The sequence below is a fragment of the Pan paniscus genome, chromosome 5, assembly GCF_029289425.2.
Source record: "Pan paniscus chromosome 5, NHGRI_mPanPan1-v2.0_pri, whole genome shotgun sequence".
Lineage (NCBI taxonomy): Eukaryota > Metazoa > Chordata > Mammalia > Primates > Hominidae > Pan > Pan paniscus.
In genome coordinates, this window is record NC_073254.2 from 111,751,633 (window position 1) to 111,777,766 (window position 26,134).

Genomic DNA, 26,134 nt, shown 5'->3' on the forward strand with positions numbered 1-26,134 from the left:
CACATACGATGAAATATTGGTCAACCTTTATAGAAAGGAAATTCCGACATATGCTACAACATGGATGAACCTTTAGGACATTATGCTAGGTGAAATAAGCCAGTCACAAAAAGGAAAATACCATATGATTCCACTTATGTAAGGTCGTCAGATTCATAGAGACAGAAAGTAGAATGGTGGCTGCCAAGGGGCTGAGGGAGGGAGATGGGGAGTTATTGTCTAACAGGTATTGAAGTTTCAGTTTTGCAAGGTAAAAAGCATCCTGAAGATGGATAGTAGATTGTCATTATTGCACAAAAATGTGAGTGGACTTACTACTGTTGCACTGTATACTTAAAAATGGGTAAGATAATTAATTTTGAATTATGGGTATTTTACAAGTAAAAATAATTAAAAGTGTACCTGAGGACACTTCTTGGTAGAATGTTTTACAATTCTAGAAGTTCTCATGGAGACCATGCAAAGAGCAACTTTCAGGCTCTTCCTCAGCCTGGTAATGTATTCCCTAAAGGGGAGTCAGGCTTTTGGCAGGTCCTCAACCTCCGTCATCTGTCCCCCAGTTCTGTGTCCCAGAAGACAGAATAGACACCTGATTCTCTCCACCCTGATTACACGTTTCCATGAAAACAAGCAAGTTCTTGTAAATGATCTTTTCTTCTATGTTTAAACTGAAGGTTTATTCTTCCTTTTCTACTATGACTAACACATTTCCTGGCCCTTAGCCTAATCAACCTCCAAGCAGAGTCATGGCTTTTTTTCATAGGCATTTTATCCTTGCGTCTCAAAGAATCAATCCACCCTCTTCTTTCTGCTCCTCCTGCACATTCAGTTCCCCTGAGCTGTGTTCAGCTGTCTGCCTCTGCAATGAGCGGCACCGATTCCCCGAGTTATTAGGGAGCACTTGGAGCGTCTCTGCAACACTGATACTGACAGTTGAACGCACAGGAGCAGCTGGCTCAGTGGGGAAAGAGAGGGGAGGGAGTAAGAGCTATTCATTGCAGTGTATTTATAACTTGGCCCGGAAAGCAGGGATGGCGGTATTCAAATAGGAAAGGGTGAAAAGACATTTTATCCTAATTAAAAAGGTAATTAAGTAACACACCGAAGAATTTAAATCAGTGCTTTTGGTTTTTATGACAGGTCTGATGGTATAACTACCCAGAAATCTTTTTGGAACAACAAATGCTGCTTCTTAAGCTCTGCTGCTTGCTGAGTGGCCACCTATGGATGACAAATTACAGTAGGAATCCTAGGCAAGAGTGTCTGAGATAAGTAAAGATTTCTCTCAAAGGAAAACATTGTATACAGGCATGAAATCTCCAGCTCGCCTAGATTAAAACTCTGTGCCCACGTCATCACCACTGTCTCCTCTCTCCCTACCCACACTTCCCATCCAAACTGACCTGATCAATTTAATGATTACCTAGAAGATCTTCTAGTTTTCCCATACTCACTTCTTTTTCGTCAGCCTATTCTAATTTATGGCATTTCCTGTTATGGTCTTCAGTGGGTTTTTGTTTCCAAATATTTACAAATTAAATGTAGTTTTATGTATATATATATATGTGTTTCTTACCATTTGATGCTGCATCTCCTACTGAGGTATTTTTTAGAGAGTGAGGAAGTAGGCCATTGATTTCAATATCAAGTTCAAATGCGTGAAAATTCCTAAACAATTGCTAGTCAGCCTTTGAAAATTTCAGAAGTTTCTTTGCAACTAACAGTCCTGAAACAAAAATTTAATTATCTCTTACAAATATTATTTTAACCAGGTGCTCTTATACATTGCTGATTGTTTTGAAGTACCATAAGTTCATTATTTTTAATCCATTCAATTTCTTACTTTGTGAATACTAGTTTATTGTTTTCTTTGGATTACACCTGTAACAAGTTTATAATTATCTTCAAATTTATCTGAGTTTATTGTCCTACATATAAAATAGTCACATGTGTGTATTTATATATAATAGTGTTTTGTTTCTACAGATGAAAATATAAGACATAAATGTAAGGCTACACACATGTACATACAGTGTGAGATTTAATATATATAACAAATATTTTATGCTATTTAACATGAGAAATATGGACTATCTCTTAGGTCAAAATGATATGACAATTACCTTTTTCTTTTCTTTTTTTTTTTTCTTTTGAGACAGAGTCTCACTTTATCACCCAGACTGGAGTGCAGTGGTGTGATCAGTGCTCACTGCAGCCTCGACCTCCCAGGTTTGAGCAATCCTTCCACCCCAGCCTCCTAAGTAGCTGGGACAACAGGTATGCACCACCATGCCTGGCCAATTTTTCTATTTTTCCTAGAGATGGGGTTTTGCCCTGTTTCCCAGGCTGGTCTTGAACTCCTGGGCTCAAGTGGACAATCACATCTTAATGTGACTTACCAAAACAAAATACAATAAAAAATATTTGGATGTGAGTTATCCCTATGAAATGATAGTCCTCATTAATTTGCATATACATTCTTTGGACTACTCAGGTTATTAAAGAAAAGTGGAAAAGATGTTTATAATACTGCATTTGTTTCCTATATGAAATGAACCATATCATAGCAAACAGTCTTTGGGTTACGAAGAATATTGAATTTGTGCTTTGCCAAAGTAAAGAGCAATGTCAACAGTTTTAGTCTCACCTGAAAGGATTTATCAGAAAAATATATATATATATACAGCACATTCATATTATTCATCGTAGTTATGTCCTGTAAAGTCTCTGCAAACACTGAATTAGTGAATACTGAACCATTGCTCCTAGAGGAAACGCAGGGTTAAGTTCCTGGCAGCCTCTGGTCGCAATTTTATCAACTGTTCAATACATAACTTTCTTCTATGTGTGTTTTTTTTTTGTTTAAAGACCCCTTATTTAATATGTATTGTTGATACATTAGCTTTGAACTCACAGCCAAAATGCTATAGCTCATAAATGAGCAAAGCTTATCTAACACATGTATTTTCTCCATAAGTCATATCACAGTCTACTTTTCCCTAAGAACACTAGAGAGTGCTTCAGGATTATGCATGGGGACCATTTTAAATACTAAAATTATCAACAAAAGGTAAAAAAAAAAAAAAAGAAGCATAAGACATGGCACTAAATAGACTGAAAAAAAGGATACTTGTTTCCAGTATGAAAACTGAAATAGGAAGGCAGAGAATCGTCTTGTTCAACTAGGAATGTGAGCATTGAGTGACTCAAATTTTTCACTGTTGTGTACATAAACACAAATTACCACAAAAGTAACATGAATATTAATTCTGAGGGTATGAGTGCATTTTAGAATTTGCAAATATAAAATCTGTAATGAGGACCAACTCTATCTTTAAGTTTCAGAAAACTATTAAATTATCATAAAAACAACTATTTTGTTAATACAGTAATTTTATCCACCCATTTACATTTATTTTGATTTTCTTATAAATGCCCAAATTAAAAATGAAAGAAGATAAATAATTTTTGACAAATGAGGATTATTGATTCTAGTAAGAATCAAAGTTCTCTTGGATGTAGGTCTGCACCCTGAATTGGTTCCAACTTCTTTGTCAGTAACCACATTGTTTTTCCATTTTCATGGTAGTTAGAAATTCTTCTGGGGAATATAAACGGATTCCTATTTTTACAGCCTGCACCAAATGTCTGAATAACCTTGGTGGACACACTATTGGAATGTGTGGGTTTTGGGGGATTCAGGAGGTTGAATCTTCCTATATCCTTAAAATGAGCAACCTTACTGCATTTACATGTTTTAGGAACTTTTTATGATTTCAAAGAGAAATGTCCAATATTTTGTCAAGTGCTAGAAGAAATTAACATAAAAGAATTTAAAATGATAAAATATGGATAACTACAATGTTAAAGTTATTATTCGATAATTGGGCTTAAAATCTCTTAATTTCCGGGTAAAGACTATACAAAATATGATTATGTATCCTACATCTACAAAATGACCTATATATTCAAATATTTTTGATCTGCAATTTGCTGGAAAGCTTATTTAATTTGAAGTGCCAAAGTTGTATACAATTGAAATCAGGTTAGTTTTAGGAACTTTGCTTTAATTCAGTTCTATTGAAAATTTTTATGGGCTGTATGGTGCATGGATCATCTCTAAATGTGGGTCCATGGCTCCTGCTTTACAGACCACCATAAAGAAAGCATCATTTTGGGGAAAATAATACTTATATTTTTACCGATTTTTCTCAATAATATTTGTCCCTAAAAGATGTTCCTAATTCAAATCCAAGGAACTGATCAGAATTTTTTTTTATTCCTACCTTGTTGTTTCTTTTCTCTGAACTTAACACTGATATTTTCCAAAGGCAAACTATAGGAACTTCCACACAGCATTCTTTTCTCTCTCATCTACCAATCTCCATACCAAAAAACAAAATGACAAAAAAAGACATTAGACTCTAAATTCTAACTTACAAATATTGGCAGTTTTCAGTATTTTTTTTTTCTCTGCATCTCAAGCCTAATGAGGGTGAACAGTAGTGAGTTCATGAGCTTCTCCAAGTGAGCCTAGAGGGCCCAGCTTATCCCTGATGAGCTGTTCTCTGAAGCTCTGGTGTTTACCAAATGTGTCAGATGGATAATGTTCATTAATGAACCTGAATATCTTGAAGCAGAGCGATTCCTCCAAATATTATGATGCTTTAATGACACTTGTAATAAGACCGCCAAGGACTACCAGCAGCTAACAAATACACATTTCCAAATGTAACATTAGTAAATGTTTGAATGCAGCAAAACCTTAAAACTGGTATATGAAAGCCTGCTTATTCTGCCTCCTGAGGACCTCATAAATGAATAAGCGATGAGTGAGCCAGTGCCACAAGCAGAACTGGGGCTTCGGGGAAATGGGCAGCAATGGCATTTACAGCAATTTGCATTGAATATGTGGAAAAGGGAGAAAAACCAAACAGACATATAAGTGTAGAAGGGAGCAGAGACACTAAAAAGGGTTATGAAATATAGCAAACTAAATGACTTCCTGTATATTCGCACAAGAATCACTGTGAGAATGTGACTGAAGTGCCATTGTCTGGTCCAGCTTTCTATTGACCTCCTTATACCAAAGCGTTGTCCTGGGATTGCCTGTCTGCTTGTGACATTGCTTTCTTCTTCCTACCCTACTCCAGGGTTCTGCTAAGCAACGAGTCTTAAGTCAGTCTCTTTCCAGCTTCATGGAGAGAAAACAAGTGCATTCAACTTTTCAGTGCATCTCTGTGGACTTCTATAGGCAGCTTTCACATCCTTGAGCTTGTGTTTTCATACATGAGTTGAATATGGTGGTTGCTTTTACTATTAAGTAGCCAACAGGATATTATTTGGAATCTATGTCTGTTCTTATTTTTTTCTCCACAGCAATTCTTACTGAAAAAATACTGAAAACTAATAAATCTAATTTCTACTTCCCCACAGAAAGGTTAGTGAAATGTTTTCTGAAGGGTAAGAAAGGGCATGACTATTAATAAAGTGTCAGGTGGAGTTCACAGTCTTACACTATTTTATATATCCTCTTTGAAATAAAACCTATATTTACCTATAATTCATTCATTCAATAAATATGTATCAAGTGCCTATTTGACATAGAGTGATACGTGGATGATTAGTAAATTATTTATAGGAAATATTTATTACATGATACAAAAGGCCATAAAAGAACATGGGACATTCAAAAATTTATCAAATTGCTATCCACCAAACTTAGTGCAGCTTTTACATATTTGTGTGCAAATATTTTGTAAAATGTGACAAACCTTATGTTTATTAGGAATGTAATGTCTTTCTTACCTCCTTCTCTGTCTCTTTCTTTCTTCTTTCTTTGTAATCTTTAATAATATTTCTTACTTGCAGATAACAGAAAATATTTATAAAAATGTTTCTCCTTTCTCCTTATGTCATGTAGATTTGAGTTCTAATTTTTGTTCCTACATACGTGTAGGTAGTTACTGATTGAAATACAATCATTGTATTTATACTGTGTATATATTCTGTGAGTATAAATTGTATACTCACAGAATATAGTACACCCAGATTCTTCAAACTTTTCGACTCATTATTCTACTCCCACCAAACTTTATACGTATCCAGGACAGCCCCTCTGAGCCTTCTTCGTGCTATCACTAAAAGCTATAATTATACGTGTAAAGTTTACAGAAACAAAGATTAATTAGTCAAATACTTTATTATACTGCTTCAGACACTTATAGTCTTAAGGGTGACTAAAAATAAGTAACACAGCTGCTTTTATTATGCCTTTAGTAAATAAAAATAAGTTTATATTTTCCTGTCATCATTTTGTCGTAACTAATTAGATTCAGTAAACACTATCTTAGCAAAGAATACTAACTAAGGTTATGATTTGGGAGCAGATTTAAAGACAAAAACATTGCTTATGGGTTTATATCTTGTTTTTCCTTGTTATCTTTCTCTTTTTTTTTTTTGGAGGTAGAGTCTCACTCTATCCCCCAGGCTGGAGTGCAGTGGCGTGATCTCGGCTCACTGCAACCTCTGTCTCCCGGGTTCAAGCGATTCTCCTTCCTCAGCCTCCCTAGTAGCTGGGATTACAGACGTGATCCACAACGCCCGGCTAATTTTTGTATTTTTAGTAGAGACAGGGGTTTCGTCATGTTGGCCAGGCTTGTCTTCAACTCCCGACCTCAAATGATCAGCCTGCCTCGTCCTCCCAATGTGCTGGGATTACAGGTGAGAGCCACCGTGCCTGGCCACCTTCTTCTCTTAAGGCAATGCCATGCCTATTAGTAAGTTTCATTTTGTGAGTTCTTAGAGAAATGAGTTAAGACATGGTCTATTACATTTAACTTAAAATGTTTATCTTGCACTTACTGTTTTATTCACTACCTTCGTCAACAGAAATATGAAATGAGTCCTAAATTTCATTGTCATGGATTTTAAATTTCATTTCCAAATTCCGTTTTCAGTAATATGGCAAAAAAAAATTGACCCTAATAAGCCTTCATTCCTCACAGCTATCTCCATTAGAGTATATTCTTTTCAACCCAAATATCCAAATGTGGGGTTGACTTTTTTCTTGCTTCCCACTGCCATATTTGTGGTAGCAGTCTCTCCTGGTGGATTCATTCTTTTATCACCATTAGGATTCTTCCATGTTTACATTTATGCCTCTCAGCATTCTGCCATTTCAAGTTTGTGGTGTTATCTCTTTCAGTGATTTCTGTCTCCACCTAGTTACTGACTGACAAAACCACATCTCATAATGACTATCAATAAAGATGACACATCTCATAATGACTATCAATAAAAATGACTTTCCAATATTTCTTCTTAAAATTACTTTTCTGTGGATGTGATGGTTAATTTTATTTGTCAACTCGTACGAACTAAGGAATACCCAGATTGCTGGGAAAACATTATTTCTGGGTTCACTGTGAGGGTGTTCCCAGGAGAAATTAGTATTTGAATTGGTAAACTGAGTAAAGTATATGGTCCTCCCTGATGTGGATAGGCATAATCCACAGCTATCCACCAGCTTGAATAGCACAAAAGGAAAGGAAAGTTGAATTCACTTACTCTGCTAGAGCTGAGATGTCTATCTTCTCCTGCCTGCCCGCAGATATCAGTGTTCTGGGTTCTCAGGCTTTTGGATTCAGACTGGGATACATAACATCGGCCTCCCAATTCTCAGTCTCCTTCAGACTCAAACTGAGTTACACCATCAGCTGTCCTGGTTTTCCCTCTTTCAGACAGCAAATAGTGAGACTTCATAGCCTCCATAACCACATTGAGCCAATTTCTGTAATAAATATCTTCTATATATATTAATATATGGAGAAGTCTGACTAATACAGGTTTTGGTAACAAGAGTGGGATGCTACTAAAATAAATATCTAAAAATGTAGAAGTGACTTTGAAACTGGAGAATGAGTGGAGGGTGGAAGAGTTTAGAGGCACATGCTAAAAAAAGACTACATTGCTATGAATGAATTATTAAGGATGATTCTGGTGAGGGGCTACTTCTCAGTCATATTAATTATTTACTTGTGATCAATAGGGACCAAGTCCCTCACTGACAACACAACATTGTCATTCTGCCATTCATACCCAGACAACACAGTATTGAATATTCCCCACTGTTTACTTCCTTTTTTCTCCCTAATACTCACTTCCCAAGGTGTGTAATTAAATTTTGTATTCTACTTTCTTTGTCCTATTATACACTCAGATTTCAACTCCTGGTCTGCTCTTCATGGAATTTCTCTTGTCTTCTCACTTTTAAAGAACTCTTAGTTTCCTATTTCAAGGAGTCCTATTTAGAGGGTTAATTAGAGGTGATCCAGCAGAGTTTTCTAATTTTACAATATTTTAACCATAAATGGAAGCACTAACTGGCTCTTCACTAGAATTAATTTTCTTTTTTTTTTTCAGGTCACAACTAGGATCTATTTCCTGCCTTTTCTTACAGTTGGTTGTATCCTTGCTATTGAGTTCTATCTAACCAATGGAATGTGAGTGAAACTGATATGTGCTATTTCTGTTTCAAAGCTTTTAAGAAGCAGGCATGCAATATGCTCCATCCCCTTCCCCTTTTGTAAAATAGATCCAAATGATGAGGTCTTAAGGGATGGTGGATCCATAAGATGAAAAATATCTTCATCTTGCATTCAGAGATCTTTGAATCTCTATATGCAGTATATTGACCTGCTTTGATTTCTTATGTAAATGAGAAATCATCTTCTATTATGCTTGTGTCATACTTTTCTGCCTATTCTCTGACTATTGGCAAGACCCTAAACAATACCTCATTTATTAACAAGACAATGAAAGGGGGAAAAATGATGCCTCAGATTTTTTTGAGGTTTTAATTTTGTACTTTAGTCATCTGTGACTTGTAAAATTTTCTCGTACTGGATTTTAAGTTTCTAGAGAATAAGAACATCCATTTTATCCTAAACAAATGATGATATGTGTATAGTAGTCAAGTAGAAGGAAATAATATTATGTCTATAAAACTTGTACGTAAGTTCCTTAATATAAATGTTAAACACTAGCGTATAAAAACACTTGTTTAAAACATTCAATAATAAAGTGTGATAAATTATTTTAGTATAATGAAGTATTAACAAAAAGCATAAGACCAAGAAGTGTACACATAGAAAGTGCTGTATTGTGTCATTTATTATTTGCCACCCATTCTAATTATCATAGCTCTTATAGTTACCTACCATTCTTAAAAATCCTCAGAGAAAATGAATGTATAATCTGCTTTTGTTGAGTTCTTAATTAGCCATAGCATCTATTCACTTCGAAATTATGAAAAACTCCAGCAGGCTGTTTCACTTCACAGAAATCCTGCAGCAAGGCACCTGGCTTTCTGGTTTATAAATAACCTTGCTCTGTACTTTATTTTTTTGGTAAATGAATTCACTTGAGCTATATATCATTAAGGATTTTGTTTATGAGAGGTTCAGAAAGAAATAGCCAACATAAAGTAGCAGTGGCAGATAATGAAGCAAGTCATGAAGCATATGACAACACAGGTTTGAGAATCAGCTTATGGATGATCTGCTGTCTGTGAACCCTCTCATCTAATATTTGTAAGCGCACAGCTGGCAAAGCTTCCAGTATTTTTCAGAGCCTTTATTGATTTATGTAGGAATAACAAATAGACCCACAGATATTCTACTAAAATGGTGTTGTTATCATAAGGGAATAAAAAGTATCTCTTGTTTTGTCTGATTTGGGGCACAATCCCCTTAGTGTGTGAAGCATTAAGTGCCTCTAAAACAAGCCTCTTATTGACCACACCAGAAACAGGAGGAAGGCTCCTGGTAACAAAATCATTCCGGAAAATTTGAGATTTAACAGCCCATTAACCTGCTATTAAAACCACTGATGGGAATTTCTTAGAGAAATGAACTTGCATTGTGTGGGAAGTTAGCAATGACACCACAAAGGGAACTTGGCAATGGGAGGGGGAGGGAAAGGAAGATTCTTATCAAAACCCATGCTATTAAAGAAATGAAATTGGAGCTGCACAGAGCTGAAGACACAGATTATGGGTAATGGTGCAGAACCGGGTTACATCAGCATTGAGTTTCACGCAGTTCCCATTCTATTTTACCTGCATTGGCAGAAAGTTGAGCCAGTGTCAACTTCCACTTAGAATGCAGTTGATCACAGTGCTATGGAAAGCCAAATTGACAGTTAAGAGGAAGCAAGAGGTTTAGGGTCATGTCTCAGCTGGGTTTTAATTCATTCTCGTTAGGCACACTAATACAGCAGAGCATACAGGGGGTGGTGGATCTTTTTTTTCTTCTCCTTCTTCTTCATTTTTCTTTCTTTCTTTGTTTTGTAGACCATGAATCATGAATATTAATGCAATTCCATTAAGGTTGCCACGGAGTGTCCAGGATGCTGGTGGAGGGGGCGGTAGGCTGCCACATTATCATGTTATTGGATTTGTTTAAAGAAAGGTTCCTGACACGATTTTCCAAATGCAGCCTGGTGAGCAGTCCCGCTCTCTTTGTGTTACATAATGTCCCATCTGTGCTCACGGAGTGTGGCTTGATGAGGATGCCATCAGGTGATGTATCTGACTTAATGGTATTCTTTCAGAGCTGGAGCAATAAACATTAAGGGACCTTAATTGTATTCTTTGCAGTGGGAGCAATAAACATTAGGGGCCCTATTGTACCCTGTTCCAAAATGTCCCCCAAGCCCAATTTGGGAAGTGTCTTGAGATATAGCTCTAATTTCAAATCCTCTCTCCCATTCCATGTATTTTGAAATTGGGAGACTGAACAAAAACAATGAAACGAAATTAATAGGCATACTGCCACATAGCAGCCCCTCATATTATTTACCTGACGCATCAGGGCCCTAATAGTGGGGGGGGGGAAAAGATGCTGAGTGATCTGACTTATTTTTCTATGGTGACAACTTTTGATAAACTGCAGCTGCTAGCCACAGAGTCACAGGGGTAAAATTGTTCACCTGGTACATAGAGAAGATCCATGGCACAAAGGATTAAGTTGCCTTGAAGACTGAGAAGATTGTGGGATTTTAAGTTGAATCAAACATGAGGTGATAATTCATGATAATCTCTGACTCTATTTCATCTACATATTTCTGTTTTTGCTTTTTTTTTTGGTTAAACTGTATGCTAAAATAACAAATTTCCCATGAAATTACAGGAGTCCCATTTTACCATTTGTAACATCAGATGTTCAACATGCTATCAAGGAAGAAAGACAGTTTTAAAATTATTTTCTTAAGATCTCCACTGGTCACATTCATTTCAGCGAGTCGTTAGACTGTATTGATTTTGCCTGAATTAAGGGTACACTTGTTTTACTCATTTTGTTATTCTAATTTTGCTCTCCTCTCTTTTTCACAATTCTGTGAGTCTCAGGTATTGGCCTGTGAACTGGTGTATGATAGTATATCATTTAAAATGATAACCCCATCATTTCTTCCATAGCATATTTTGTCATAATTCCCAATACGTGAGATATTTAGCTAAGGTAAAGTGCACATGGAAAATTTAGAGAGGAATTGTCATCAGGGTGAAATGCTGTGTACTATGCAGAAGGCTTCTGGTTTGGGGTTCTGAACAATCAAAATTAAATAGACATAAATGCAATTAATGATATTACGTGAAGAGTTTGATACTATGTCCGTTTAACTTCTAGCCTTTATTCTAGCTTGGGAAGTTTTGTTTCCTTTTATTTTAACATAATTTTAACTTCCTACCACAGTAGGGAATGAGCCTGTGAGTAGATTTAGCAAAGAAAGTAGAAATAAATTCCTGTTGATTATTGTATTTAACACTGTGGTTTCTCTCACAAAGACATTTAATTTCAAAGTGTTTTGACTTGGCCACAGCCATAATTGTGCATAATATCCATTATCTTTTAATTGGAATTATCTTTTATCTTTGGCTACATTTATCTGAGGATCCCTTCAGAAAGCCCACCAGAAGTTCAAATTCCAATTTGTTCTCTCAGCTTGACTAATGATGAAAAGTATCAAAAACGACTATTATGTGTTTATAAATCACCTCTTTTATTCTGATGCAGTTCTGGGATTTTATGCTGTTAAGTACCATTTCTCTGTGGAATGTAAATGCAAAAACAACAACAACAAATTCAGCATAAACAATGGCGCAAAATGAGAAAGAACAAAAAGTCTTTAAAGGAAGCATCACAAAAGCAAAGTTTGAACAGAGAACAGCAGAAAATATCGATGAGAAAATATATTTCCCACAGATTAAAAAAAAGTATGAGTCAAAAATAGTCCCCATTTGCTTAGCATCTAACAGTTCTATTTGGAAAAGCATAGAATCTGTGGCACAAAAGCAAATATATCTTAATTGGGCTCACTTGCATCCACCTGCTACAGTTCCTTTTTAGTCACATTGAATTTGTCTAACAACACTTGTTTACATTCCCTTGCTAGCACATTAGCATTTATTTCATTTCATAAAATAAGAAATATGGCCAGTTTAAAATGTTGAAGATACAGTGGCCAAGAAACTTAAGGTCAGCTTGTGGAACACAGCAATCAACTTGGACTTCTCATTGTGAAATATTACTCTTAGATCATCACATGCTACCAAACGTCCTCGATTAATTGAATCATTCATCCAATAATTATTTATTGAACAGCTGCTGTGTGCCAGACAATCTGCTAGGAACTCAGATGAAAAGTGCACCAGGCATTGTGGCAGCTCCCTTTACCGCAGCTTTTGTCTGTTTCAGCTCCTCACCACTACCTCCCACCGCCCCATCCAGGTCTGCGCAAAACAGTTGCAAGTCCTCTTGACTGAGCTCTGAATCTACACAAGCAAAGATGATATGCCACCCCCACATGCCATCAATATTACGTCCCCCGCAGCCTCTAAGGCATGAACTTAGTGGCTCATTGATGTTCGTGGAGCTTCTGCATTGTTTCCTCTATCCGTTTTATTATCAAATGGACCCAATATCTACTGCTGCCAGTAAAGTATACAGGCACTTGCGAAACTGCTGTGACTTTTAGGGCAGTAACTGGGCTGAGCCTCTGGATCTCATAGAGAGCACTTGGATGGGACTATGAGGCTTGACATAGTTTTGCCTTATTGTGAGAATAGACATAACTTCCTCTGTTGCCAAGAGATGGACTCAGGTCCAGGATTGCTGTCTTTCTTTCAGTCTCTTCACTTCCTGACAGCCAGACACCTTCTGATGTATTCAGACATGATCAAAGAAGGCCCCATTACCCCATCCAGCCACATTTTTGAATACGGTGTCTATCATCCCCAGCACAGTATGGTACTACAAAGTCCATTTCCTAATCATAGCCCAGGTAAATGATATCTCCTCACTCATCTTGTGTATTGATCTTTATCCCTCATTCTTCAAAATGTGAGTGAACGTCCCAGCATAACTGACCTTTCTCATAATATACCTATGATTTTCTGCTCATCCGTCCTATCACATTTCAAAGAAAGACATTTAACAACTTGCGTTGTCCCCAAATCAGTATTCATCCTTCTGTATTACCAAATTGACTGAGTATCTAAGCCTCACTTCCAACCCAGAGGTTTTACCTGTTTATCTAATCCCAGCGACCCCTGTATAGACTGCAAGACTGCCAAGAGCTCTAGTTGGATAATTGAGGACTTGCTTCTTGTGATGTGAGGTCTCAGATGGTAAGCATCTGCCTGCTTCCCCATGCAACTAAATGTCACCTGCATATGAGAATATCTTAATATCTTCCTGTATCTTGGTACCTCATTATCTCACCTTGGCAGCCATGGTGCTTTACATGATCTCAAGTTTGGCAGACTAATGTCCTCTCTTGACACCGTGATTTTCTGCTCAGCTCTGTCTCCCCATACGGATTCACTAACTGATCAGTCCACTTAGTCTTTTTTTGACCTAACATATAGGTCTTGTTTTCTTCCCAACTACTTCCTTTTTTCTACATGGTCTGCAGCAGATTACTTCACTATGTTTAAGTTCTAGGACATAAATTTTTGAGCTGCAAAATGTTTTTCACCTCCTTCACTTAGTTAGATCAGTTAAGGTACTTTTATACCCAAACAACAAACCTTGACTCAGATGGCTTAAATAAGAAAAAATTATTATTTCACATTAATGATTCTGGAGGTAGGGTAATTCCAAGTTTGGTTATTTCAACAGTTCAGGGATGTCAAGAAACTACATCCTTTCCATCTTCCTGTTCTGCTCTCTAAGCATGTGGACTTGCCCTCAGGGGTGTGTTCCTTATGGTTAGGAGTTGTCTGTCTCAGTTTCAGGTACCACAATGACATCCAAGACAGAAAAATAAGAATGTTACTTTCACTGCATATATTTCCTCCATGAGGAAAACCTTTCCCAGCAGTCCCTCAGAAGATATCTGTTACAGAATCATTGATTATATTTTCTCCTTATGCCCTTGCCAAAATCAATTATTGGTAAAGGGAATGGGATTATAGTAATTGGCTTTAATTAATCATAATCCAGTCAGTAGGTCTAGGGAGGGAACTAGCTCTCCATAAAGCACATGGAGGTCCAATGCAGAACTAAACTTCTGTTATCAAGAAACAAGGAAAGTCATGCCTGTTGGTTAGTCAGCCAAGCACACCTGCCACATTAATTATCCACATACATGCTGTGGAGCAGAAACGAAAGGTCTGCCTGCCCACTTTTCAATGGCACAGGACTCTCAGTCCCTCCGGGGTTTGTTCACACAGTTGTTGGTTACACCCCATGCCACATGAAGAGTCCTTCCTTTTCAACCCTCTCTCAAAGCCTGAGGAGTAAGGCACATGCTGTAATTCTTGATGGAAGCAGTGAGTGTTACCTGTTTTCTTATCATTTTATTGTTAAATGCAGCAAAGGAAATTTTCCATTTATTTTATTTTATTTTATTTTATTTTATTTTATTTTATTTTAAGACAAACTCTTACTGTGTTTCCCAGGCTGGAGAGCAGTGGTGTGATCTCAGCTTACTGCAACCTTTTCCTCCCAGGTTCAAGTGATTCTCCTGCGTGCCCAGGCCTCCAGAGTAGCTGGGATTACAGGGGCTGAGTCACCACGCCAGGCTAATTTTTGTATTTTTAGCAGAGACATGGTTTCACCATGTTGGCTAGGCTGGTCTTGAACTCTTGACCTCAATTGATCTGCCCACCTTGGCCTCCCAAAGCTTCTGTTTCTTATTTTATTTCCATAACAGTAATAAAGGAAGGTGGTTACTTAAAATTCGGCTGGAGATATATGTTACTTGAGCAGGTCAATGAATAGTCTGGAAAGAGGAGTAGAGAAGGAGGAGAAGGGTGAGACAAAAATCAATAAATAACTCTATATTTCAGTTTGATATCAGGCTCTTAATACCACGCCTGAGACATAGTACATGCTCAATAAATGGAGCAGAAAGGAAGAAAGGGGGAGTGTTTCACCAGAATTCCACAATAAGTTTTCAAATATAATCAATTTCATTAGGTAATCCAGATTTGATTGGGTTGTAAGGATTAAAGTGATCCAAAAGCACAACTAGTCTTATAAATAAAGTTTGTTGATTTCCAATAGGGGCACACTCCTTCTGAGTGATCTAGACAACTGTCTTAAATTCATAGCCATTGTTTTTCCTTTGGAAAAGAACCTAGAAATAGGGGTATTTTGAAGTAAGTATGAAATCAAATCATTCTGGAAGATTATTTGCTTCGTTACACTATAGGAAATATTGATTAACTGTCCTATCAACATCTCAGAAGAAGGCAAAAGTAAGTAGATATATCTCAGCACAGAGAACAATGCCAACAGCAGAGTAAGGAGGAAAGTTAGAGACAGTGGAACTGGGATACTTAACAACATGGCTGTAGATTCAAGGCCAACACCTCACAGAATGTTATGCAGTTCCTTCATTATTTTTGCTTTGAAATAAGAATGGCATTATTTGTTTATTTAGCAATGTTTTTGAAATTAACATTCACTTACCTGTATATGTATACATATATGTGTATGTATATCTATGTATATGTAATACTTGTTTCTAAACATGTTTTATAAACATCTTCAAACGAAAGCAAAGCTGACAAAATGTTACAACAAATACCTGTACATTCTCCATCTAGGTTCATCAGTAGTTAACATTTTGGAAAATATAAATGCATACTCATACACACACACACACACACACACACACACACACGCACACATACTCTACATAAGTATGTTACAGACTTACAATACTCCTTGTCTTAGTCTGTTTCTGTTGCTACAGCAAAATGCTTGCAACTGGGTAATGTATAAATAACACTAACTTATTTCTCACAATTTTGGAGGCTGGAAGTCCAAAATCCAAGTGCCACCAAGCTCAGTGTCTGGGGAGGGCCTGGTCTCTGCTTGCAAGGTGAGGACTTCTTGTATTCTCTGGAGAAGATGAACGCTTTCATCTCGCCCAGCAGAAGAGCTAGAAGAACAAATAGGGCATAGCTACTTCCCTCAAGCCCTTTTTTATAAAGGTACTAATTCATTCATGAGGAGTAAAACCCTCCTGATTTAATCATTCTAAAGGCCCCATCTTTTAATACTGTAACTTGAGTCTCAGTTCTCAACATATGAATTTTGAGGGACACATACATTCTAGCCATGGCACTTTTGAATACTCCAGCATGCATCTCCAAAAAATACATTTTTCTAGAAAACCAAAATGCCATTATCAAATTTAGAAAAACTAACAGTGACTCCTTAATGTCCTCTATTATCCAAACTCATTTAACCTACATATGTCACCCTAAACTTGGATAAGTTCACACACTGCATTAGATTGTTTTGTTCCTTAAATGTCTTTAAATTTCTCCTGCACAACCATCTTTTTATTTTTCTCATAATATTGTCCTTTGGACAGCCTAAAACTTTCTGTTTTGTGGAATGTACTACGTTTGGATTTTATCTGATTATTTTCTCATCGTGCTGTTTAATTTGTTTCTTTATCCCCTATATATCTTGTTAACCAGAAGTTAAGTCTGAGTGCTTAATTAGATTCAGATTAAACATCATTGTGTATACATTATATTGCATTGCTTTATGAGCTGCATAATTTCAAGTTGTCCCACTATTAGTTATGCTAACTTTGAACTTTCGGCTAAGGTCTGATTTTCAAATTTTCCTATTGCAAAAAAAATTTTAAAAATTATTTTATATAGAATATATATTGAATAATTTTGAACAGTTATTTTTATTAGGCTTACTTTTTCAAAAAATTAACCCCTTTCAATTTATAATTCATTATCATGAAGATTTTTTATATTTATAGCAAGAGTACATGATGTTCACCATGAATATGGCTATTTTTAAAATGGTTTTAAATGTGGCTTGTATTTTTATTCTCTAACATATTTAGTGTGGTAATTTTATCTTTTGAAATAGGTCTCTTGCATTACGGAGATTGATTTTCTTGTTTGGGAGAAGACATTAGTAGTTTTAGCAGTTTCTCATTGACTCGTGGATATTATTCTGCTAAAAAAGTGAACTGGCAAAGTGAGTGGTTGGTGTACTACCCGGCTCTTTCAGCAGGATCCTCATTTCAGCAGGAGGGCTGCATTGAGCAGTTACCACACCAATTGCTCAACCTGCCAAAATATAAATTATAAGGGGAAAAAGTAGAAAAGTGAGTCAGTATTTTAGATGTGAAAATATATGTAATTTGAATTCTGAGGGAAAATAATTTTAATCAAGAGAAAAATATAAATCTAAATTTCTGTATAAGGAGGTTAAAACCAAGAAAATTGTGGGGTTCTTCCTGTGAGATTTCTCCATAACATGAACAATGTATACACTTCCATAGGAAAATGCTAACCAAATAAATAAATGCTCAAACATTTTTACTTATATAGATATTCACAATTTAGTTTAAATAATAGGATTGTACCTTTTATTATTATTATCTTACCATTTGGCAGTGTTTAGTTTTCTTCTTTGGAAAATGTATTACAAGTAATATAATTACAAAGCTATATCAAATATTCTTGATGTGCCTGGTAGACTTGATTTGAGGATGAAAATATCTTACTCAAAGATACCTGCTTCTTTTAACTTCCTGGCCTCATGATTCAGCCTTTATACTAAGTTTTTATCAGCTGTGTTTGTCATCTCTAAGGGTGAACACTGTGTAAAATATAAAGAAAGTAAGTATGGGTGGGAATTCCTCTTCACACCTTTGTCTCTACATAGCTTTTTAACTTTTACTATTTTGAAGTGGTTGTTAAATTTGCTGAAGTCAAATTCTTCCTCTAGAAGTGGTTTATGTTTTGAGAAACAGTTCTAAAAGATCTTATCAAGCTATATTATGCTAAGAACACAGATATGCTTCCAAGAGAAAACCACAAATTACTGGTCATTCATATTCAGAAGATAGTGTTAAACATATTTACTATAGAGAAAGTATGTAAATAAAAGTAAGTTTATCTACATAAACTTACATAACTTTATTTTATTTATTTAAATAAACTTACATAAAAGTAAGTTTATTTGCATAAACATTATTATGAAGTTCTTAATGTAATTTATATTGTCAGATATGTGCAAAACATTATCAGAAATGGATTTCAACTTCAGCAGCATAGTGGCTTAACACATCTATATGTATAAATCATGTACACCTATATGTATAAATACATAAATAACATGTATTTATACATCAATATGTATGAAACACAGCTATATTTATAAATCACATCTATAAGTACTGTTAGAAACAATCCCACTCATTTTGGTCTTAAGTTTTTAACAAATCCAATACCCTCCATCTGTGTACAGTAATGAGGAAGACTGGCAGAGGCCTGGATTATATTGCTATATTTGGTCCAATGTCATGATTAGATTAATGGTGTAAATTTCTTTATTGTTATAGTTCTAGTAACAGACTTCCCTCTACTTCCGATGCCAGTACTGACTGACTTACTGTATAAGTAAAGCAGTACACTTTATTATTTTCTTTGTAAAGGGATTTGCAATAATACTAATTTGTATCACCTGAGTATTGTTGAGATTCATAAAATAACTATTGAAAAACATTTTAATATACTTCATTGAAAAGAATGATAATAATTGGAATAACTGCTATGTGAATTCACATGTAATCTTTTTATATATTTTAGAAAATAAAATACATTTATAAAAATTTTTAAATAATGTTACAAATGTTAAAAAAGATTATTTTACAAACACTGAAGTTCTAAGCAATTGTAGCATTATTTTTTGGGGAGGTCACAGTAATAAAGGGTAAAAAAACATGACGTGAAGCTTTAAAATTGAGATATTTCTATGTCTTAGTCTGCAAGACAGGATAGTTAGAAAAGTAGATGATGTCCTGGCAATCAAGTAAAAGCATTGTGGCATGTTTTAAGCTATAACACCATCCACCAACTTGTGCTAATTAGGGAGACTGATGGCAAATAGGCAAACTGATGTAATTATATGTTATGTGACAAGTCCAGAGAAATAGATTGGATTCAGGCAGTGTTCTGTGTGAAACCTTACTTCTTAGATCTGCTAGTATGAGTTTCAGAATTTTGACTGCAAATGCAATTTTGGTCCTCTTGGTTCACATTCATATACTTAATAGTCCCTGAAGCTTTCCTCCTTCCCTCTCTTCATACCTCCTTCCTTCCTTCCTCTCTTCCTTCCTTCCCTCCCTCCCTCCCTCCTTCCCTCCCTCTCTTCCTTCTTTCTTGCTTTCTTCCTTCCATCCATCATTCCTTTGCTTTCTAACTTCTTCCCTTCGCCCTCCTTTCTTTCTACTTATGACTTTATGAATGCAAAAGTATTTGTAGAAGAACTAAGCATTTATTACAGGATAAATAATATGCAGCTAACTAAAATATACCCAAACATATAATGACACATTTAAAATAATATGCAGGCCTAATGGCAAGTTATGTTTAATAGAACCAACCATTATATAACATGTAAATATTATCTATATAAGATCCATCAATATCTTGGGATGAGTATTTCAGCCTATTTTAATATATATTTTTCTTTGTAAAAAAGAAAAAATAAGTGTTTGAAATTAAAAAGCCATCTATTAGTGTAACTGAGGACATAAATGTTGATCTACAATGAAGAAAGCCTTTTATGAATAGTTAAAAAAATATACTCAGTCTTGGAAAATTGCAGAGATTCATTTGGGAGTGGAAAGGTCAGAAGCCTATTTCTGTACACCTTGCCTAACATGGTCCCTAACAATATTTTTATGTAGGCAAATTAAGAATCAAACTGTATGCAAATATTTCAGGTTACATAGATTAGGTACCACTAAATTATATAAATCATAATTCTACTTAACATGAAAAAAATGTTTCTCTATCATTTTTCCTCTGCTCATTCTGCCACACCCATCTCGCTAATTAAGTTCCTTAACCTTGAAGATAATGATATTGCAGATTTTTTTAGGAAGAAATAAATTTGAGGATAAATTTACATCATATTAAATGAAAACTGTACTTCTGAGAATAACCTTGAAAAGGACCATAATATTTGCTACTGCAGATGAGTGTAGTGGCAGGAAATAAAGTAAAAATATGATATTTGTCACTGTCCTTGGATTTTTGTCTAAGCCCCTAATTATAGATATAAAACCTGATAAAGATCATGTTTTAATGTTTTAAGGTTTTCCTGTGAGAAACAATATATAACTTTATTCTTACATACTAGAATATATCTATAATTTTGTAGAATACTGCCCTTATCTGAAGATTAAATAAGATTTTTTGAAAACAAAGCAAACCTTATAACTTATAGAAGAGTGTGCTTTATTTCTCACATAGATAAATATTCCAACTCAAATATAGCAGTCTGCATTAAGGAGAAATTTTAAAATCTACACAAATTGTAGGACTCTGGGTTATTATTATATTAAATCAACAAAAATCGTGCTGTATTTGGCTATTCTTATTACTAGATGTTCATTACTAGACATGCATGTTTTAACTTAAAATGACTTGATGTTGAGGTATAGTGAGTGAATGAAATGTCACAAATACAAAATAAGTATTTCAGTATAAAAAATTATACATTTGAAATGCATCTGTTCCCTTTAACATCTATCATTGTTTCTCCAATGTTTAATAAAATAATAATCTTTAGGTCTCTGTCTCACATTTACACAGGACTTTACAATGATCTTTATCTTCTCAGTAGTAACAGATCAACTACCAGCCCCTAATATTTACACCCCTCTGGAGACCCACCAGCAATGACAGAAGGCACACTAATGCTATGCAGCCAGGAGCACAACATAAGCAAACAAAGTAATTAGATCTGTGAAATATAAAGTTGATCCTAGAAAACGATTGTAAAAATGCCCCTTCTAGCTTGGAGCAAAGGGCAACTGTGTCACTGCCTCTTATCTTCCCAGCCTGCCCACATTTCCATCTTCCACCTTTCACCAAAATCCACATTCTGGCGTTTTTGGAGATCCTGAGACTTACCAAGGCTTGATGATTTCTGCAATTAAGGATTTCTTCAAATCAGTTGCAGTCTTATCTGACTACGTGTCCTGGAGGATTATGAAGGCCTAATAATTTGGACTGGATTAACCGAGAACACTCAGCAGACACCACAGAACTTTTTCATGCCTCTTCAGATGGCAGCTTACCAGAAGTATGATGAGTGATTTCATGGCTGCTAATCAATAAAAATTCTCCCCCAAAACGTTGAGCACTTGTTTTCAAAATGGCTTTGAAGACAGTTTTAAAAATCATAGAGTACATGGACAATTCTTTAGAAACAAAAAAACCAGAAGTGTAAATATCCTATGTCTAAATAGTGACAATTTATAAATCAGAGTGTTTTATCTTTCTACTTTGACAAATATATCTTCATAATGACAATATCAGAAAAATTTGATTTAGCTGTAGTATTTACATAACATTGTCAGCAAATTTTCTTGTCTTTATCTCAGCAAAATAATAATCTTGATACAATAAAGGCTTTAGTAAATTAATGTTCTATTCGTACTAATGGTCTAAGAAATTAACAAGAAAATATAATTTTATTCCAAATGCATAAATTTTGAATATATTTATCAATAATGTAAATTAAAGTAAATGTAATAAATCAAAAACTATTTTCAGTAAGTTTTCTCTTAAATATTCAGAATTTATCTATGCAAAATATAAATTATAATTATTGAATACCAAATTTTTGGTGGCTCATGCCTGTAATCCCAACACTTTGGGAGGTCGAGGTGGGCAGATCACGAGGTCAGGAGTTTGAGACCAGCCTGGCCAACATGGTGAAACCCTGTCTCTACTAAAAATACAAAAAAACGTGGTGGTGGTGGGTGCTTGTACTCCCAGCTCCTAGAGAGGCTGAGGCAGGAGAATGGCTTGAACCCAAGAGGCAGAGGTTGCAGGAGCCAAGATTGTGCCACTGCACTCCAGCCTGGGCGACAGAGCGAGACTCTGTCTCAAAAAAAAAAAAAAAAAAAGAAAAAGAAAAACTTTAATTTTTATTAAATTAATTAAATTGATATAATATGTTCATAAAACATAAAACTATTCAGAGTTGTAGCACATTCCACTAGTTGACATTGTAAGAAAGTGGTCTCACAATGCATGCTTGTTAAATCGACACCAACATGCATACAAATTCAAGACTCATAAGAATTGTTTAACATTGCAAAATGTTTCTCAGCTGCCATGTGCATGATGTGCTAATTGTTTAGTGTTCTGGAACCATGAATTGGAATGTGAACAGAAGCAAGAAAATGGACACTCAGCACCACTGGGAAACAATACCTTGTCATGATAAAATCTCTTGCATTCCTGCTATCTGAGAGAAGGATTTGACAAGTTAATTTGAATTTCCTTAGGTAAGCACATCTGCGGCTCCAATTCTCCCTGCCATTTGAAATACTGTCCATCTCTAAATTGGGCAGCAATAGAAGCCACGAGCCTTCACGACATTCCGACATCGTCACCTTTTGTTTGTAAGAAATAGGGCAAAAGAAGTACGACAGTGTATCCTTGGATTCTGAAAGCCCTTAGTCATGAGTCACAGGTTATGCTGTTGCCAGTGCCGGCTGTTTGATCCTGAGTAGTAGGGGCATCTGTAGTCTTTAATACATTTATTTCCTATAGATATGTGACACTTGAGACCCTATAAAACAGGATTTGACAAGGGCTTCCTTTGCCAGTGTCTATAGTGGTCCTGCTTCAGTACAAATCTCCATGATAATTTAAATGGCTTCCTAAGGCACGTACAGAAGAACAGTGTCATGTATATGAATATGGATCTATATGAAGCTGTATGTATATACATGAACACATATATCTGTACATATGAAATGTATTTATACCTACTATGAAGTGGGTTTTTCATTGTTTTAGGAGTAAGAGAAAATACTACTTGGAGAATCAGAAAGTGTTGAACATCTTTCCTAGGAATTAAGAGTAAGAATAAGGAAGGGGAAAGGGAATAAGAGAATATGCTTCTGGTTGAGTTTTTGTTTTAGCACAAAGATACAATAATAGAGAATTTGAGTCATGAGTTTAGAGACAATATAATCAATGACACTAAAGTTATATCCATTTACCTTCTTGAGATTTGTACAGGTATAACTATCTAATTATACAATTGCTACACAAGAAGTCACTATGATTGGAAAGATGGGAAAGACGATCAGAAGCATTTCTCTTTGAAATCTATGTAATAGAAAAACAGAGGTCTCAGTCTCTAATGCTTATGGTACTTATCACATTTATACCAACTGTGTATGTGTGTGTATAGGAAATACTTGAAGAGAAAGGCTCAAGAATGTTTCAGCTCCCGACTCAGCAGGACCATGACGGTCATTTATTACTATTGCCGGTCCTGGTCACAGCAGACAGAGGGTGGCATTCTTGTGGGGGTTTTGCTGGACCGTTGTATTTTAGCAGAAAAATTAGATGCACAGGTCCTGCTGTGGAAGAAACCAAATGGCAGCAGGCTGTATAAGGGAATGTACAGATGGGGGTCATGAAAAATTGGAGAGTGTTTCTCAGAACCTGCTGCTGCAGCTTTGGTTGGGAAAAGGATGTGAAAGAAATTATGAGATGGAAGTTGAAGGTAGATGGCAGGGTAGCTGGTATAAATGAGTGAATGAATTTAAAGTAGAATGAACCTTTTAAAAAATTATCCAATCCAAGCTGCATTTTTTACCTCTAGGTTTATTAAATCTGAAAGCATCCCAAGATCTTTGGGGGATGGCATTTTTGCCAATATTTGCATGTTCATGAAACATCGCAAGTAAAAACCAATAGTTTAATATTATATTGGGGAGGCTAAGCATTCAAATAGGTGAACAGGGATTAGCTACCTTCTGATTATAAAGAGGGCTCTTACAGCTTAATCCCCAAGAGCTATTTGCTCCAGTGTTTTTAATGGCCCTTAATAGCTCAAGCCTGAATAGAACACATATGCATGTATTTATATTTGTATTGATACATATTTCATGTATCAATTTCTATTCCCTAGCTGGAATTTGTACTGTGAATTACTATAATACTCTTTTGTCTAAAATGTAATTATCTAATTATGTGTTCTGGGAGATGGCATAGCTGACTCATAGAGCACCAATTCACAAGCATTTAATTTTTGTTTTTAATAGGAGACTGTGAGAAAAACGATCTCTCTCCCTCTGGAAGAGGGACGCAGTACTCACGCGTAAGTGGTACTTTCAGAATTGGAATATTTTTGCCAGCTCCTCTGGGTACCTCATTAAGTATTTCTAGTACTACAGGGTAGTTTTGCCCTCCAATATGACCCTTAAATATATCCTATTAGTAAATCACAGGCTAAGAAGTCGTGCAATTTGAACCTAAAGTGACTATGCAACGTTAAATAATGCCATTAAGACGCAGTCTTAATTTTTGCAAAGATGTTGAAAACCTCTGTGAAGTATCCTCTTTTTTTTTTTTTTTTTTTTTTTTTTTTTTTTTTTTTTTTTTTTTTTTTTTTTGATGGAGTCTGGCTCTGTCGCCCAGGCTGGAGTGCAGTGGCGCTATCTCAGCTCACTGCAAACTCTGCCTCCTGGGTTCACGCCATTCTCCTGCCTCAGCCTCCCGAGTAGCTGGGACTACAGGAGCCCGCCACCACGCCGGGCTACTTTTTTTGTATTTTTAGTAGAGACGAAGTTTCACCGTGTTAGCCAGGATGGTCTCGATCTCCTGACCTCGTGATCCACCTGCCTCGGCCTCCCAAAGTGCTGGGATTACAGGCATGAGCCACTACGCCTGGCCAGAAGTATCCTCTCTTAAGATTCACTAAATTAGTAATATTATGAGCCAACCATGAGTCATTCAAATAATTAGATTGAATCAAAGGAGCATGTGGAAGCTTATAGTGATTGACCAATAATCATAAAAAGAACAAAAACGGGTTAGATGGAAGCAAGTCAGCTCCCCACCCACATGCACAGGCTGTGGAAGTTTCGAACTACATAGTCATCAGTACTTAACGAGCTAAATATTACAGGCTTCCTTTGATAATGGAGGTTCAGTTAAAACTATGTTTTGGCACACTGGTAGATGAATTTAAAAAGTTGGTATATCCAGTACTAAATGTCACATTTTACTGGTTGGCACGCATTTATCACTTCATTTTCCAGTATAGTAAACAACTTGTAACTCACCAGTTAATTTGATTGACAGCAGCCTTGGGCATTTCTTAGCACTCACGTACTGTATTGCATGGAGTCAAACTTCCATGGTAATTGGCTTCAACAACAACAATAATAATAGAAATAATAATTCCAGAGTTAATTTAAAGGAGCAAAAAGAAGTAAGTCAAATATAAGAACAATAAATTATGGGAATTTCTCATTTGAGTAAGTAACAGGTTTAATAGCTTTTCCTAAGTACTGAGATCATTCAATTGAACATCTGCTTTCCAGCTGTGCATATTGATATATTACTAGGTTTTTATTCCCTTCTACTCTAAATGTATCCATAAGTTTTTAGGAGTTTCACTACCTGACTTTTTGACAATGCCTTGATTGTGAAAGATATAAAAATGTCAAAAATTCTGTAGGCCATATTATGCCCAGGATATTATTTTTCAATAGACTCCAAAGACAGATGTCTATGAACAATTAAACCATGCTT

At 35.7% G+C, this 26,134-nt stretch overlaps 1 long non-coding RNA gene across 1 annotated transcript; it reads right to left on the reverse strand.

Annotated features, from left to right (window-relative positions):
- Window positions 1–14,520: 14,520 nt before the first annotated feature.
- LOC117980646 (uncharacterized) lies at window positions 14,521–21,601 on the reverse strand. Its single transcript, XR_004672069.3, has 3 exons — window positions 21,479–21,601; window positions 16,307–16,455; window positions 14,521–15,288 (listed from the first exon to the last, which is right to left on the reverse strand). It is a non-coding gene; the product is annotated as an uncharacterized LOC117980646 (long non-coding RNA).
- Window positions 21,602–26,134: the final 4,533 nt, after the last annotated feature.